This window comes from Moschus berezovskii, chromosome 1, assembly GCF_049115385.1.
Source record: "Moschus berezovskii isolate FMDL1 chromosome 1, NW_MosBer_1.0, whole genome shotgun sequence".
Taxonomy (NCBI): Eukaryota; Metazoa; Chordata; class Mammalia; order Artiodactyla; family Moschidae; genus Moschus; species Moschus berezovskii.
In genome coordinates this window covers 153,392,839-153,403,830 of record NC_142460.1, presented here as the reverse complement: position 1 = coordinate 153,403,830, position 10,992 = coordinate 153,392,839, and the positions used below count along the sequence as shown (strand labels likewise).

At 46.1% G+C, this 10,992-nt stretch overlaps 1 non-coding gene across 1 annotated transcript; it reads right to left on the bottom strand.

Moving 5' to 3' along the window:
• Positions 1–513: 513 nt before the first annotated feature.
• TRNAR-CCU (transfer RNA arginine (anticodon CCU)) lies at positions 514–586 on the bottom strand. The gene has a single exon. It is a non-coding gene; the product is annotated as a tRNA-Arg (tRNA).
• Positions 587–10,992: the final 10,406 nt, after the last annotated feature.

Here is a 10,992-nt window from a genome sequence, read left to right as displayed (position 1 = left end):
AAAGCGCAACCCACTCCAGTATTCTTGCTTGGAGAAGCCCCATGGACAGAGGAGCCTGGCAGGCTACACAGTCCATGGGGTCGCAAAGAGTTGGACACCACTGAGTGACTGAGCACTCACAAAATGCACTGGTAGACAATGTCAGTATGAAGGACACTTTTTCCAGATTGACTGCTTCTTTTGATGCAAGTAGAGGTGTGATTCTATCCACATTGAAGCCCTTAAACTTCACTCCTGTATTCAAGCTGTGATTTCTGAGGCATTTCTGAAACAGACTAGAGAAATCTTTGAAAGTGAAGTTGCTCAGTCGTGTCCGACTCTTTGCAGCCCATGGACTGTAGCCCAACAGGCTCTTCCAACCATGGGATTTTCCAGGCAAGAATACTAGAATGGGTTGCTGTTTCCTTCTCCAGGGGATCTTCCTGACCCAGGGATCAGGAAGGGTCTTCTGCACTGCAGGCAGACTCTTTACCATCTGAGCCACCAGGGAAGCCCCAAAAATACAACTCCTTCTACCCCAGGTGGGACTCGAACCCACAATCCCTGGCTTAGGAGGCCAATGCCTTATTCATTAGGCCACCGGGGCTGATAGAGAAATCTTTAAGAGATCCTTAATTTGCTTTTTTTCATTTGTTTCTCATTATTGCTCTTAGTCAAGCCTTTTTTCTTTTAGGCTTTAAAATTAATTTGTGATTTTTTTTCTTTGAAATTACATACTTGACTTTTTCAATGTCATGGCAGGGAGGTGGCTTTCGTCCATTATTTCATGTGCTCATCTGTAACTCCATTAAAGTAAAACTCCCCTAAAATAAAACCCTCAGCTCCCACTGTTCCCTGTTTTAGGGAGTTTCTGGCCACCAATTCACCCGACAGAGCTGGGGCGGAGCTCTGGCTCTGACAGCTGTCATGTCATGTGGCGGACTGCAAGCTCGGCGGCACATGTGTCTTGACTCATTCTATTCTGAATTTGCCTCGATAGCTTCATAGTTTCACTGGTTACACATTTATGCTTCTGATGTCCTATTTTTAACCACAGTTCCATGTTCTAAGTTGAAAACATAATTTGAAAATTACTATACTTTAAAAAGAGAAATGAAAAAAATAACCAACACCCCAGAACTTCTGGTCTTTCTGTGTTTGGGAAAAGTTTGCTGTGGTGGGAAGTGGAAAGATGCCCAGTGCTGTTTGTAAACAGAATATATGATCAAGAGGAACAATAGCAGGTGGCTGAGCAGATTTAGGAGGTTCATGGATTTATAGAGTCACAGTGAAAATACAATTGGTTTTAAGTTTTTTCAGAACATTTCAGAGAATTGTTGAAAAAACACATGCTATGCCCGGCCTGGCCTGTGGTTGAGATTTTGGCCAAATCTGTTTTGCTGCAACAGTGAACTTGGTACACTTTAACTAGAAGGCATTGGCTTTCCAGGAGAAAGCTAGGCTAATGGAGAGAACCAAATTGTCCCGTGTCTCATTGCACATGCCACTTTTCTGTTATCTAGCCTTTGGAAAAGATGACTTAAACACAATAAAGTTTTTGAAAAATAGTACATGCTCACTGTTAAAATTCAATACAGAAGTCTGTAAGGCAGAAAATGAAATTCCTCTCTCTCCTTATATGTACTACTCTCATTCTCCCCACCACCTTTTCTTCTTGAGATTAACCACTATCAATAATTTACTATTTATTTGCTCAGATCTTTCTATCACTCCACTCTTTTTTAATGATATACATAAACACATACAAATATGTCATTTTAACTTAGAAAACAAATACAAGATCATATTATTTTGCAGTTTTCTTTTCTTTTTCTCAGCTATATGTCTTGGCAACTCTTTCTTATTCTCTGATTTGTATCAATGTACCAGAGTTTATAGATGGGGAAACAGTGGAAACAGTGTCAGACTTTATTTTTTTGGGCTCCAAAATCACTGCAGATGGTGATTGCAGCCATGAAATTAAAAGACGCTTACTACTTTGAAAGAAAGTTATGACCAACCTAGATAGTATATTAAAAAGCAGAGACATTACTTTGCCAACAAAGGTCTGTCTAGTCAAGGCTATGGTTTTTCCAGTAGTCATGTATGGATGTGAGAGTTGGACTGTGAAGAAAGCTGATCACCGAAGAATTGATGCTTTTGAACTGTGGTGTTGGAGAAGACTCTTGAGAGTCCCTTGGACTGCAAGAAGATCCAACCAGTCCATTCTAAAGGAGATCAATCCTGGGTGTTCATTGGAAGGACTGATGCTGAAGCTGAAACTCCAATACTTTGGCCACCTCACGCGACGAGTTGACTCACTGGAAAAGAGTCAAAAGGGAGGCCTGGCGTGCTGTGATTCATGGGCTCGCAAAGAGTCAGACACGACTGAGCGACTGAACTGAACTGAACTGAACCAGAGTTTAACAATTTTTAAAAACTCATTGACACTTGTTTCCAAGTTTTCGCTGTTACAGAAGAGTTCCCAGTGAACATCCTTTGTTTGCATGTCCTGTGTACTTCTATGCATTCTTTCCCCCGCTATGGGGTAGAGTCCAAAAGTGGAATTGCAAGGTCATTTAGTTTGCAGATTTAAGAAACTGATATATGCATCAGATTGTCTTCTGAAATCATTGTATCTATTTATAGTCCCACCAACATAGAATGAGAACATCATTCTTCCCAAACCCTTGCCATCTGTAGTTATTGTCTATCTTTAAAATCTTCCCAATCTGATAAGAGAAGGTCCGTCTAGTCAAGGCTATGGTTTTTCCCGTGGTTATGTATGGATGTGAGAGTTGGACTGTGAAGAAAGCTGATCACCGAAGAATTGATGCTTTTGAACTGTGGTGTTGGAGAAGACTCTTGAGAGTCCCTTGTACCGCAAGGAGATCCAACCAGTCCATTCTAAGGGAGATCGATCCTGGGTGTTCATTGGAAGGACTGATGCTAAAGCTGAAACTGCAATACTTTGGCCACCTCATGCGACGAGTTGACTCACTGGAAAAGACTCTGATGCTGGGAAAGGTTGGGGGCGGGAGGAGAAGGGGACGACTGAGAATGAGATGGCTGGATGACATCACCGACTCTGTGGACATGAGTTTGAGTGAACTCCGGGAGTTGGTATTGGATAGGGAGGCCTGGCGTGCTGTGATTCATGGGGTCGCGGAGAGTCGGACACAACTGAGCGACTGAACTGAACTGAACTGATTGTTATTTTAATTTGCGATGATCTGTTCATTCAGAAATCGAGTCTATTTTCATGTATTTTTTAACAATGGTTCTCAACTGGGGCTGATTTTGGCCTCACAGGACATTTGGTGATGTCTGGAGATGTTTTGACTCTTAAGACCCCCAGATGTGGTGGCACGGTACTATTGATATTTAGTATGTAGAAAGAATCACTGGCCTCAAATGTTAATAGTGCTGAGGTTTAGAAATATTGCTTTATTAATAACTTGTGTTTCTTCTGTGAATTACCTATTGATTATCTTATTTTGGGGAACTCTTTATGTTTTGGAGGTCTTAATCCTTTTTTTATTGTATGTGTTTCCCCATCTAATATTTATATTTAATTCAATTTTTCATGTCATTTGCACCAGAGAATTTAAATTTTTTATGTAGATAAATCTACTTGTTTTTGTCTTTCAGTTCAGTTCAGTTCAGCTGCTCAGTCATGTCCGACTCTTTGCAACCCCATGAATCACAACATGCCAGGCTTCCCTGTCCATCACCAACTCCCAGAGTTCACTCAAACTCACGTCCATCGAGTCGGTGATGCCATTCAGCCATCTCATTCTCTGTCGTCCCCTTCTCCTCCTGCCCCCAATCCCTCCCAGCATCAGAGTCTTTTCCAGTGAGTCAACTCTTCGCATGAGGTGGCCAAAGTATTGGAGTTTCAGCTTTAGCATCAGTCCTTCCAATGAACACCCAGGACTGATCTCCTTTAGAATGGACTGGTTGGATCTCCTTGCAGTCCGAGGGACTCTCAAGAGTCTTCTCCAACACCACAGTCAAAAATCTTCAATTCTTCGGCGATCAGCTTTCTTCACAGTCCAACTCTCACATCCATACATGACCACTAGAAAAACCATAGCCTTGACTAGACGGACCTTTATTTAATATGCTATCTAGGTTGGTCATAAGTTTTTGTCTTTAGGGCATCTTAATTTTGTCCTATGCTTGGAAAGTTTTCTTATCCAAAGTGTATGTAAACATACGCCTATATTTTATTCTAGTATTTTTGTAGTTTTATTCATTTCAATGTTTAGCTCTTTATATGGAATTTATTTTTGTGTCAGTATGTCAAAACTTTTAAGAATTTTCTAATTAAAAATCGTACACTTCCAAATCTATGAGTAAGCTTGATATTATAGGAAGATAAACCATTTATCTATCCAGTGGTCCCCTCTTAGTATTTCTTCAGAGGGGACAAGTGAAGCCCCAGGGAACAAATTTAAGCTTCCAGTCAGTGCCTTGGAAGCCCTCTAGGATCTGTCTCCACACTTTCTTTCTGATTCCTTCCTAAACTATCACCACCTTCAGAGAGCCTTCTAAGATTCTCCAACTTGCAAGGAAGCATTTCGCCTTTAATTTCTCAGAGCTCATTAGTAAGTGCTCCTATTGTGCCTAATTGTTTTGCTTTGTTATTATTATTTTTAAAGAAGCCTTTTCCATCCTACCAGCCAGCCAGCTAGCTTCTGGGGACAGTTTCTGTGTGCCCTAGTTCAGTGTTCCATACACGATTGGTATTCAAAACATTTCTCCAAGTGAATGAGAACACACTGCCATCCTCAGAGTCTGGGGATCAGTGCGTGAGAAGTTGGCAGAGCATCTGTATTTGGGTGTCAGGGGAATAGAGAGCCAGGATTCCTTTGCTGCTTCTTTGAGGGAAGGATGGACTGGGAAGGGGACAGTGAGGAGCTTTAGCCAGTTTTGCCACTGACCCTCAGTATGGTTTTGGGAAGTCCCTCCCCTGTTTCAGTTTCCTCCTCTGACAAGGGATTTTAGAGAAGGCAGATAGAAACTCCATGAGAGCAGGAGCTGTGTCTTCTTGATCTGCACAGTATCGCAGCCCCTTGCATGGCACTTGGCATTCACTCATTGTTTGCTGGATGAACAATGTATGGATAGACTTGCCTCTTGTGCCTTCATTCCTGGCCCCGTGGCCCTGCCAGGCATTGCTAATCAATTAGAACCTTTCCCCCTCTCATTTAGGATGTGGCTTTGTTGTTGAGTATGGCTGCAACAAACACTGGTGATCAGTTGGTGCTGTGCCAACTCTGGGTTAGGGGTTTTCGAGCTCCTTTGGGGCCCTTCCTATGGGGCGGGGGTTGTTGTGTGTGTTCTGGTTTCTGCTCTCCCAAAGCTCAGAGGTGTGGGTTGGGCAGACAGTGTCCCCGGTGTCCCTGCAGGTGGGACCTGCTTTTCTTTTTAAGTTTGGATTTCTCATAAAATCAACTCACTGCAAGAGGCCCCTGAGTCTGGGCTTTTCGTAAGGAAATGGGAACGATTAATGGACTTATCTGATGAAAAGTAACACTGCTAATGATTTATTAATTATCATGAGACTTATCTTTCCACTTCTTATTAATCAAAGATGTCCTGAAGCTCTGCAGCTCCACATGAGGGGAGCAGACCTAGACACAGCCGGGAGAGGGGGATGTGGACTGGAGCCAGGTGCCCCTAGCTTTCCTGATCCCACCCTGACTACTCCATCCTAGGGGTTAAGGCCCTTGGATTGCAGACAAGGAGGGCTGAGAGGCACAACAAAGGGGGCGCCATGTTGGATCACCTACTTTGGGCCAGCCATTGTGCATCATGTAGGGTACTTCCTAGCCATTCCTCATCCCACACCTACAAAGGAGGAATTACTCTTTATACTTCTTTAGATGAGAAAACTAAGGGCAAGTGGTGTTAAGGAGGTTGCCCAAGTTATACTGTTAGGAATGGTGGAGCTGGGATTTGAACCAAGGTATGTCTGTCCCCAGAGTGGGTGCCTTTCAACTGGTGGGGCCTAAATGATAATAGAATGAGCCAGGGGCAATACGCCTAGGCAGAGCTGAGCTGAGGGCCTAGCTCTCCACTGTATATTCCAGGCCCACAAGAGAGTGAGGGTGAAGAGAGTGGGGCCTTGGGCCTCAAGGCTCTTGCTGTCTCATCAGTGACACAGGATTTGTACCCAGGAAATGTGGGGAACTGGGGGCAGGGCACACCTGCATGGATGAGCACTCTCACCAAGGGTGCAAGGTTCCTCCTAGAAGCTTAGTGCTGGTGGGGGTGCTTCATGCGACAGGGCTGTGTTGGGGTCTTGCAGGTTGGGTAGGAGTGGCTAGGTGGGACTCCATGGGAAGGGCTTTCACGCAAGGGGAACAGCCTGATGCAGGTGAGATGGGGCAGAAATGAGGGGATAGCAAGAGGAACCCAGACTAACGGCCACTGGGGGAGGGAGGGAATCATGAGGAAGGCAGTCGTAGGAGAAAGGGAGGGGGGGCCGTTACCAAGTTGGGGCCTAGGAGCTGGTGGCTCCTGCCCTCCATGACCCCTTTCTATGAAGACAGAAGTAGATATCTTGAATGGTCAAACATGCGAGGGTATGAGTTTGTGTGTGTTTACGAGTGAACATGCATATTTATGTGTGTAAGTTTATGTTCCTATGTAAGATTCTATGCTACTGCTGCTGCTGCTAAGTTGCTTCAGTCGTGTCCAACTCTGTGTGACCCCATAGACGGCAGCTCACCAGGCTCCCCCGTCCCTGGGATTCTCCAGGCAAGAAGAGTGGAGTGGGTTGCCATTTCCTTCTCCAGATTCTATGCAAACTTCTAAATAGCCACTTGGGTGGGAATGTTTTATGTGTCTGTGTGAGAGCACGCAAATATTTGTCTGTTTGTGTGAATGCGTTGGTGTGAATGTGTTTAAGCATTAGAGTGAGCTCTGGTAACGTGTGTGTGTATATGGATACGTTAGTGTGTCTGTCAGTCTTTGTTAAGTGTGAAGATGTGTTTGTGGGGTGCTATAGGGCTTTAGCAGTATGAGTCCTTGTCTGGTGAGGCAGGAAGGGCAGGCCAGCTGTGGGCAGGCAGGCAGGAGGGTGAGAGGGCTCTGTGAACAAGGTCTGAGCACCCTGCCCTTTCTGGCACTGAGCTTAGGTGCTGCTGTGGCCTAGGAGGGAGGGGAGGGCTGCTTGGTCAAGTGAGCCTCAAATTCTGCCCGGAAACTATGAGCCTCTGCAGTCTTGGCCTTTTAGGTGACTGGGGGACACCCTGGGGGACCCCAGGGAAGGGAGAGAGGCCAGCCTAGGGGCTCAGAGCCACCATCTTTGGGTGGAGCCCATCTTTGGGCTGTGACTCAAACCATCGCCCTCTCATCAGCCCTTGCTCCTCTGATGACTCCAAGGCTACCTCTAGTGTGGTCTGAGTAATTGCATGGCCTTTGTGGCAGAAGTGAGCTGCCTAGTGTTGGTGGGACCTGAGATCTATGGGGTCCTTGGCTCAAGGCCCTGGGCAGAGAGGGTAGCCTTGGAACTGCATGTTGGGTGATGTCCCTACAGCCCACCTCAGTCCCCCAGGTCTGGGCAGTGGCTTCTGAGGTCACCTCTGTCAGCAAATCTCTGTCCCACATGGAGACCCACACAGCTAAATCCTGCTTTCTCAAGAACACCACTGCCTATCATGACCAAGCATCCAAAACATTTCCTAGGACTGTGTGTGTGTGTCCTCAGTCGCTCAGTCGTATCCGACTCTTTGCGACCCCATGGACTATGGCCGGCCAGGTTCCTCTGTCTATGGAATTTTCCAGGTAAACCCCCTTTATTCAGCAGTGAACTTAAACTTCATGAGAGCCCATCTTGTGGAGAAATAGAAGGTGGGGTAGGAGAGGTGTTAGGAGTAGGAATGTGGGGGCTCCCAGTGATCCTGGGCAGGCCCGCCTTCAGCTCCATGGAGGGCCCTCTTGTCCTCTCTTATCCCATCAGTCCTCCCTGCTGTCTGTGGGCCTGGGCTCCCACCCCCTGCATCCTCCTCTCAGCCAGCCTTATTGACTCAGGATCTGGGTCTGTTCTGGTTGGTTGGTGTCCCACGTGGTGCCATCCCATGTCCACTGCAGCCCCCAGCCTACGTCGGGTCCCCTGCTCTCCCCTGCCCCGTCTGCTCCTGGCCCAGGGGCAGGAGTAGAAAGGGCTGCCGCCCGCCTGCATCCGGGTGGGCCTGGCTCTCTTCAAGCAGTTGGGCTCCAGCTGCAAACTCCCAAACACATACTTTGGGAGGTCAGCCTGGCCCGCGGCTGGGGCATTCCATTATTTCGGTGACACATCTTTGAACATGCTGCAATTCCTGCAGCCCCAGCTCAGGCCCCATCCCAGACACAGAGCTGTCTAGATACTAGGGGAGTGCTGGAGGAGTGCTCAGTCCTAGGCTGGTTCCTCAGCGGAAAGAGAAGGTGCTGAGGCATGGGGACTGTCCCCTGAAGCCCCAGGCACCCTCATTTGACATAAGCACTGTCCTTGGCTCTTTTTTCCAAATGCAGATTCCTTGGGAGAGTAACAGATGAGGGTGACACGTGAAATTCTCAGTATCAGAGCATGAGAAGCATTTTCTGTCATTTCCTCCAACTGTGGGAAGATGAGGAAGCCCTAGAAAGAAAGAGACTAGTAGGCCTGCTCTATGGTTTTCATTTTTCCATAACACAACCCTATTTTTACTTCTGATTCCAACAGACCCATCTATAAAAGGTTCTTCTCAGATGGTCTGTTTTGAAGTATTAAAAATGGCACCCTAGATAAGGTGACCAGGGAAAGGATAGATAAGTTTGTTTTTAAGCCTTACCTGGCTATTACTTGCTGGATGGCAATCAACAAAGTCCTTAACCTCTCTGAGCCCCAGTTCCTCAAGCTACCATATCACCATTGCCAAGACCCCTCCTGTCTGTGCCTTGGGATCCTTGGATGCCACCTGTCTGCACACATGGACCTAGGGCACCTTTGCTTATGATGGGGAACCCTTCTGCCTTCTGGGCCAGAGGGAAGGCATGCTGCCTGATGAGTGTGCAAGAAGGCTGATATGAGAATGGTGGTGACCACCAGCCCCTTCCAAAAGCCCCTGGCCAGACTGGCTGCTCTGGTGTCCATAGGATGTGCAGAGCCTGGGCTGGTTGGGAAGCAGCTTTTACCCTGAAAGCTCATCATTTTTGTAAATAGAAGTGCTAGAATTCCAGAGATGACTCACTACATTGGAGAGGGTTGTTTTCTTCTTTTGAGCAAAGGGAACTCATTTATTAAACACCTTCTGTCTTCTGGGTCTTTGTACACTCATTGCATCCTTCACCAAACAGATATTTGTATTTTAATTCATGGGTGAGAAAGTTTAGGCCCAGAGAAGTTAAATGTATAATTTGCCTGCACTATCTAAGAAGACATTGGCTGGAATAGGGTCTGAACCCAGGTCTGCCTCACGTTACCCCTTGTTGCTTCTTTGGGACTATCTGATATCCTGTCAGTCTGTCACTTGAGAAGAAGTAGAGAAATCTGTCTTCTTCCATGTTGTCTGAGCTTGCTTTACCCGGGTTTTGCGAGCACCCTCTGTGGTGCCTTTTCTCCCCCAGCATGAGGCTTCCCTGGGGACCTCTGGTCTGGGAGGGTATTGAGCAGTTTCTTCCCATGAGGGAATCAGAGGTAGATGGTGTCACTGCTGCCCAGTAGGGTAGCATTTTAAAAGAAAAGTCTGAAGAAGGATGCAATGCTTAATCTAGTAGAAAGATATTTTATTGGTGGAACTTCAGGCAGCAGAAAAGGTGGAAGAGATTGATTTGGACATGTGACTTACCCAGGCTCTCAGATGACACCAAAGCATTCCACCTTCACAGAAAGCTTAGTCTATTCCCAAGTGTGGGCTGGCTTCCTTTGGCTGAGTTTCAGGAAGCTTCTTTTCACTGTTTCTCCCCTGCCTAGAATTCTCATTCACATGCACAATTCATAGTCAGAGTTAGCAAATCAAAAAAAAAAGACACGGAGAAGTTAAATATGCACAAGTCATCATTTATGTGGAAAGCTGGGTTGTAGCCCTGGCTGAGATCCTACTGGCCTTGGGGAATGCTCCTTCCCTGCTCTGGGCTTTAGTATCTTCATGTGTAAAACACAGGGGTTGGGTCAGTCATGACAATCTTGTTGGCAAATGACAAAGTCCAACCAAATTGGCCTGGAGAAGGAAATTGCAGTGGCTGATGTAAATGACAAATCAAGGGCAGTCCGGCTTCATGCATGGATGGATCGGGGGTTCCCACATGTGATCAGGTCTCACTCCATCTCTGTGTCTGCTTTCCTCTGACTGCCTATCCTTTTAGAAGACCTCATAGGAGAGAGAGCAACTCTCCCTATCCTATCCCTATGGCAGAAGTCTTGGGAGTATCTCCAGTTTACCCTTCTATGATCACCTTCTCTCTCTGAACCAATCACTGTGGTCAAGAGTGAAACATAATGATTGGCCAGGCCTGGGTCATGTGCCTACTGATTGGCTGGCCAGTGGGGGCTATGGAGACATGCTCCTTCGCAACCAGATGGAGGGAGGAAGGGCTGTGAGAAGACCTAGGTTAGGCAGCCCAACTAGTGGCACCCACCACTGCTATGTTTGTGATTTTGAATCTCTGCTCTGGGATGCCCAGACCTCTGAGGAGGAACTTCAGGAATATCTTTAAGCAGTAAAGGATTTTCCAAAAGTCAATAAGGATTTAAATGATCCGAGGAACTTTTGGTTCCTTTAATATTAGGATTTCACTTAAGTTTTCATTTTGGTAAATTTTTAAAATTTTGCTGATTTTAAATAGAAGCTTGGAAACTATTGGACAAGATTATGGCTAAGGTTTCTGTTTAGAATATTCTATTTTGCCAACAAAGGTCCGTCTAGTCAAGGCTATGGTTTCTCCAGTGGTCATGTATGGATGTGAGAGTTGGACTGTGAAGAAAGCTGATCGCCAAAGAATTGATGCTTTTGAACTGTGGTGTTGGAGAAGACTCTTGTTAGT